The sequence below is a fragment of the Hylaeus anthracinus genome, unplaced genomic scaffold (assembly GCF_026225885.1).
Source record: "Hylaeus anthracinus isolate JK02 unplaced genomic scaffold, UHH_iyHylAnth1.0_haploid 11981, whole genome shotgun sequence".
NCBI lineage: Eukaryota > Metazoa > Arthropoda > Insecta > Hymenoptera > Colletidae > Hylaeus > Hylaeus anthracinus.
The window spans coordinates 8,061,164-8,067,354 of NW_026534329.1; the positions used below are offsets into that span (position 1 = coordinate 8,061,164).

General features: G+C 36.3%; 1 protein-coding gene across 1 annotated transcript in view; it reads left to right on the forward strand.

The window, feature by feature from the left end:
- LOC128885437 (atos homolog protein A) overlaps positions 1–6,191 on the forward strand; it is a 93,755-nt gene that overhangs the window by 57,825 nt on the left and 29,739 nt on the right. The window lies entirely within an intron of this gene.

Here is a 6,191-nt window from a genome sequence, read left to right on the forward strand (position 1 = left end):
TCGTTAAATTTATTTTCATATGGAGGTGTTTTAATGGAATGTATTTATAGTAAGGTCTCCAGGAATTCACAAATTTCTGCACCATAAATGCACAGAAACCAGCCCCACCACTGGGAGGTCCCACCTCCGGAGGACTCACAAAAATCGATCGTCAAGTAGAGTAAACATAATCTGACAATTTAATGCAACGGTGAAACTTTTTTATTATTAACTTTTTTGTTGCAAAACATTTACCATCATATTCTTGACATCTTTCTGATTAAAATGAGACCAAACACGACGTAATTCGCAACATATTTACTTGTAACAACTTATTATGTATCATACAATTGTGCATATATCGTAGAGCACTAACTAAAAAAAGATGAATGGTAAATATCATCCGAATTATATTGTGTTTGGTCTCATTTTAATCAGAAAAATGTCAGGAATATGATGGTAAATGTTTTACAACAAAAAAGTTATTAATAGAAAAGTTTCACCGTTGCATTAAATTGACCAAGCACTCGTTGAAAAAGATCATAAAAAAATAAAAAATATTGGAAGAAACTTTCAGTTTGCTCTAATAATTGCACACCTTTTGTTATAATTGACAACAGAGATACGATATCAACCGGAAGTATTATTTCGCGTTATCATTCTCCCCGGATTGGACATACAAGTTGGCAGCGTCTTTTGTCTCCAGCGACCGTCGTTCAATAATCTTTATCGTCTCGATGCAACGTCGCACATTTTATTTTATACACACGTTAGCACAGAACCTCCGCGTACATGCGATGACTCGCGAGGCAGAGATCTTTGTAGCTGCGATGACTCGAGCAATTCTGCCAGTAATAGCGGGCTCGCGAATCGCGATAATTGATAGTCGTTTAACGACTAATTCTGGCTATCTGTTTGTTGGCCGAGTGCCTCGCGGAACCTTCCGCGACGCGAAACACTCGCCAGCTGCGTAAATGGTGAGGTTTACATTCCTTGCGACGATCTAACGATTTTTCCAACCGAGTAGCATCAATCGATAATAGCATGCCGTAATTTTAAAGTACCTCTGGTTTGGAGCGGAACTATGACAGTATTAAGGGAGTATTCGAGTATAGAATTTTCAAAATGGCGATTTTGAATCGCCATTTAAAGAAATAAACAAATTGCCTTTCGAGAACCGAGGAGGTAGGACGCAGGGAATCGAAGTCGGAGGTCGAAGGTACGAGCATGCGATGACGCGGGGGTCCGCGAGGGTGAGGGCGATGCGCTTCTGGTGGAGCACGATGCAAGATGTGAATGCACCGGCTGGTCCAGCTGAGAAAACACCGGCTCGTCGGCGCCAGTGTTATCCAGATCGAAGCAAACAAGCGGTCGAGAATTATTCGGCCGAACTTGCTGTCGCCGAACGGATCGGCCGTGATTCGGCCACTTTCGAATCCGAACACTGTCAGCTTTGACTCCTAATTGCATCGACCTTGATGCATTCTCGATAAAACTTCGAGTCCACTTCGAGGGGAACACAATTGATCGTGGAACTGAAAATTCTTCGAAGAACGACTCGATTGTTATTAACAATAGCGGACTGAACGCCGAGATGGCCGTGCCTCGATGAACAACGATGACTTTAATCGGTTAGGGGTCATTCGTTAATTACGTAATGGCCTCGAGGGGGAGAGGGAGGGAGGGGTACAAGTAATTCTTACGTAATAATTTATTACGAATCGAAATTCGCTTGTAGGCGAGTGATTGATCTGTTTCTCTATTTTAAGATTGTTTCAAATCTTACCTTTAATTATAATACGCATTTTCCAAAGACTAATTATTTAAAAAAAAAAAAGTAACTTTAATTTACGTTAAGTAACAACGTAATGTAGTGTAACTGAACTGTGTAAGTTTATACACGTTGAATCAATTTTTTTTAAAGTATCAGCTTATAGGGGATGATAAAACGAAACTTTGTTATATTTACAGATCATTCATATGACGCTTGGTTTCCAAAACAAAAATTGAAAAATTAGAAAAATTAGTTCAGGAGAAAGGTCTTCTAAGGTTTCAATTTTTATCTCTGAAACTAAACGCCGCATAAATAAATTGTAAACATAAGAAAGTTTCGTTTTGTCATTCTCTATAAGATGATATTTTTTTATATAGGATAGTTCGACCGCTGTATTTGTTTTCTTTAAGACAATAGCAACAGAATCAAACCACTACCAGATCTTAGGAAAAGGGTCTTCTAAGTTTTCAATTTCTCAATTATTCTCATTATGATTTCTCATTTTAGCACTAGTGAAATCGAATTCTTTTCGGATCTGTCACACGGTGGGCGATTTCAAAGAAAAAGGTGGGGATAGCGAGTTGTTTATGTCGAGGCGGAAAAGAGTTGTTTATTTCGAGACAATACTGTAGCAATCCTTTTCCTTCTTCATATACTTCGTTTTGAGATTACGAATCTGACATAAGAATTTCTAAATCCAAAATGGCGGATTCAATATGGCCGACATGTATAGTAGGAATTTATTAGATTCGCGTAAAAATTGGTGCATTATGGTTCTCGTAGCCGCTGATTACTAATCTGACATCAGAATTTGACATCAGAATTTCGAAATTCAAAAAGGCCAATTCAATATGGCCAACATGTATATTACAAATTTATTAGATTCTCGTAAAAATTAGTACATTATGGTTTTCGTGGTCGCTGATTACGAATCTGATATCAGAATTTCGAAATTCAAAAAGGTCGATTCAATATGGCCGACATGTACATTACAAATTTATTAGATTCGCGTAAAAATTAGTACATTATGGTTTTCGTAGCCGCTGATTACTAATCTGATATCAGAATTTCGAAATTCAAAATGGCGAATTCAACATGGCCGACATGTATATTAGAAATTTGTTAGATTTTCGTAAAAATTGGTACATTATGGTTTTCGTGGTCGCTGATTACGAATCTCCCATCAGAATTTCGGAATTCAAAATGGCGGATTCAATATGGCCGACATCTATATCAGAAAGTTGTTAGATTTGCGTGAAAATTAGTACATTATGGTTTTCGTGGTCGCTGATTACGAATCTGATATCAGAATTTCGAAATTCAAAAAGGTCGATTCAATATGGCCGACATGTACGTTACAAATTTATTAGATTCGCGTAAAAATTAGTACATTATGGTTTTCGTGGTCGCTGATTACGAATCTGATATCAGAATTTCGGAATTCAAAATGGCGGATTCAATATGGCCGACATCTATATCAGAATGTTGTTAGATTTGCGTGAAAATTGGTACATTACGGTTTTCTTGGTCGGTGATTACGAATCTGATATCAGAATTTCGAAATTCAAAAAGGTCGATTCAATATTGCGTGGTCACTTGAGCTCACGTTCTACAACGATTAACAAAATTCGTTTTCTGCTCTACCATAATGACCAAAACATTCGAGTTCCACGGAATTATTCCGTTTGTCCGTATACTTTTGCCCCGCAATGTACCGTGTTTTAAGGGTCCAAGTCTTCTGTGGATTAACGAGGGATCTCCGCAGTTGCTTAGATTTCACTCGAAGAAGCAAGAGGTATCTCCAAGCCCGAGGTTTCCTCCTTAATCCTCGCAGCGTCTCTGAAAGGACTTCGCCGAGGGTTAGAGGTTTTTGCGCATGACACGCGAGTACGATCACCCTCGTGGAGCCCCACAAGCTCTCCCTTTCGCACATACGGAGCCCTAACACACGCGAACCACGCGCGCGTATGGGAAGCTTATGCCGCGCAGTTCTTTATTCAAATTCCTCATCGCTCTCTCACGGGACGCAACCGGCCCGGTTCTCTGAAAGTTTTTCACCTCGGTGCGCCTAATCGCGAGACGAGGCTGACTTTTCGGTCTAAGTGCGGGCTCTAATCGTCTCTTTCACTCCTCAACTGGCGTCAAATTTACGCCCAACGACGCACGTTGCGTTTTTTCTTCGTAGCAGTGATGCTTCGGTGTCTCGAGTGCGTTTTAAACGTTCGTGCTTTCATCGTTCCCGAATTATTTAAAGTTATCTCGCTTGGTAAAATTCGGGAGTTGGCGCTGTCGGAGAATTTCTAAAGCGTTGCGCGGAGATGAAAATGTTATTCGAATGAAAGCAACGTGCAGACGTTTATTCGTGACGTTCGTCCTATTCAACGGTTGAATTTGTTTTCGTGACAAGAATTTTAAATTGTTTGTTTAAAGAAGAAACTTTCGGTTTCCAGTTTCGAATTTTTCTATCAATTTTTGATAAAAGAAAATTCAATGAGGTTGTAATTTTGTATTAATTTTAAATATAGGAAGGTTAAATTATTAATTTCTTATTTTCTTCTTTTTTACAATATTGCGTGTAAGGAATTTATTTTATCAATTTTTAATTTACTCTCTCTTGGTCAATGCATCAACTGAGAGATGCAATTAATCTTAATTACTCTATTAACCAACAAGTGTAAATTATACACATTTTCATTTGATCGTACCAACATATTTATTTCTGTATCATACAGTTGTATTTTCATTCAACAAGTAACGAATCATTAGTTGTTTACCTTTTATTCGTTACTTAACGTTTTTATCTACCATTTGAGAATTTCTAAAACTTTCTACACTGTTAGAAATTTCTATACACTACGGAAAGACTTCAAATTAAAACTTCTGTGACATCATTTGCCCGACGAAAGTCTAATAAGAATTGTTACGGTAATTGTACTATGTTACTAAAAAAGTGTTTCGGTACAATTCAGTCGTATGAAATAGCTACGACTAATCCTAAATCCAATAAGCATTTTAACCGGTCATGGACGAGCAAGTGTCTCGAGTATCCGTGTGTTTGCTCAGTGTCTCGAGTGTATTTTAAATGGTCGCGGTTTCACGGTCTTATTTAATTCGAAGCGCTGGCGTGGTAAAATTCGGGAAATTGCCGGCGTTGGTGTAATCCTAAAGCGTTTTAACCTGGACAATTTTTCGAGGCTGCAGAAACGTTTCTGCTTGAATTTTCTGCGACAATATCGAAAATTATGACAATTTATTGAACAAAATTATTGACAATTATGAAATTTGCAACGGTTTAAGATTCTCCTGCGTTACACAAGGTATTTTAGTGAAATTAGAATGTGTTGTGAAGTGTTTAGTAATACCGATGCATTGAACATGGTTTGTTTTGAATTATATCATTTATACTTTAAAATAGAATACTAAATAGGATCCCTTAGAATTTAACGATGTCGAATATGAATTATAGAATTTCGTCGATTTATTACTTTATTCGAGACTAACCTTTATACAAAAATTCTAATACACGCATCATACTACATTTGAATTATTTTTGTATACAAATATTGAGCTTCTATAATTTAAATTATAATTATAAAACTTCATACCTTTTGGTTTAATGTACGATATTATTTTACTTTTAAATAAATCTCATTTTCATTTTATTTATTTTTTTTATTAAGAAAGGAAATAATTGAATCAAAATGTGTAGTATACGTAGAGCTCCTTTAATCTGGTTCAACAAGATATTTTTTTATTGTTCAACCAATGTTTTAGTTGGACTTTTTATTAATTCGAGACACGATACAACAAAAAAGCTGATTTCAACAGTGTTTATCGATTCCAGCTGACAACGAAACACGTAATGTAAGAGTTTTGTCAGTGGCCGTTATCAAACGATGCGTTTTCAATTATCTGCGATACTTTGAGGAAAACGCATGAAAAAGTCCAATTCGGTAGCTATGTATGTGAACATGGTACCCAAATTTTAAAAAATTAACTTTTTTTTTACGGAAAGTGATAGTATTTCATTTGTAGTCGATTGTAGTAACAATAGTTTTGTTTGTAGTTGAATAGTTGAAGAATTATAAGCAATTGACGAAGTTAGGTAATGCGTATAAACAATTGCTTGTAACTTTGAAATTATTTAGCTACAAACGAAAGGAAGATTACTACAATCGGTTACAGACGGATTAAAAAAATTTTGAAAATTTACGATGTTACTTCTTAGGCGTATAAACAATTGTTTATAACTTTTGAATGATTCAACTACGAACGAAAGGGAGATTACTACAATCGACTACCAATGATTTTTAATTAGATGGAAAAAGCGGATTTCAAAACTCTTGAAAATTGACGACGTTTTACTTCTTAGGCGTATAAACAATTGTTTATAACTTTTAAACTATTCAACTACAGACGAAACGGATATCTCTACAAA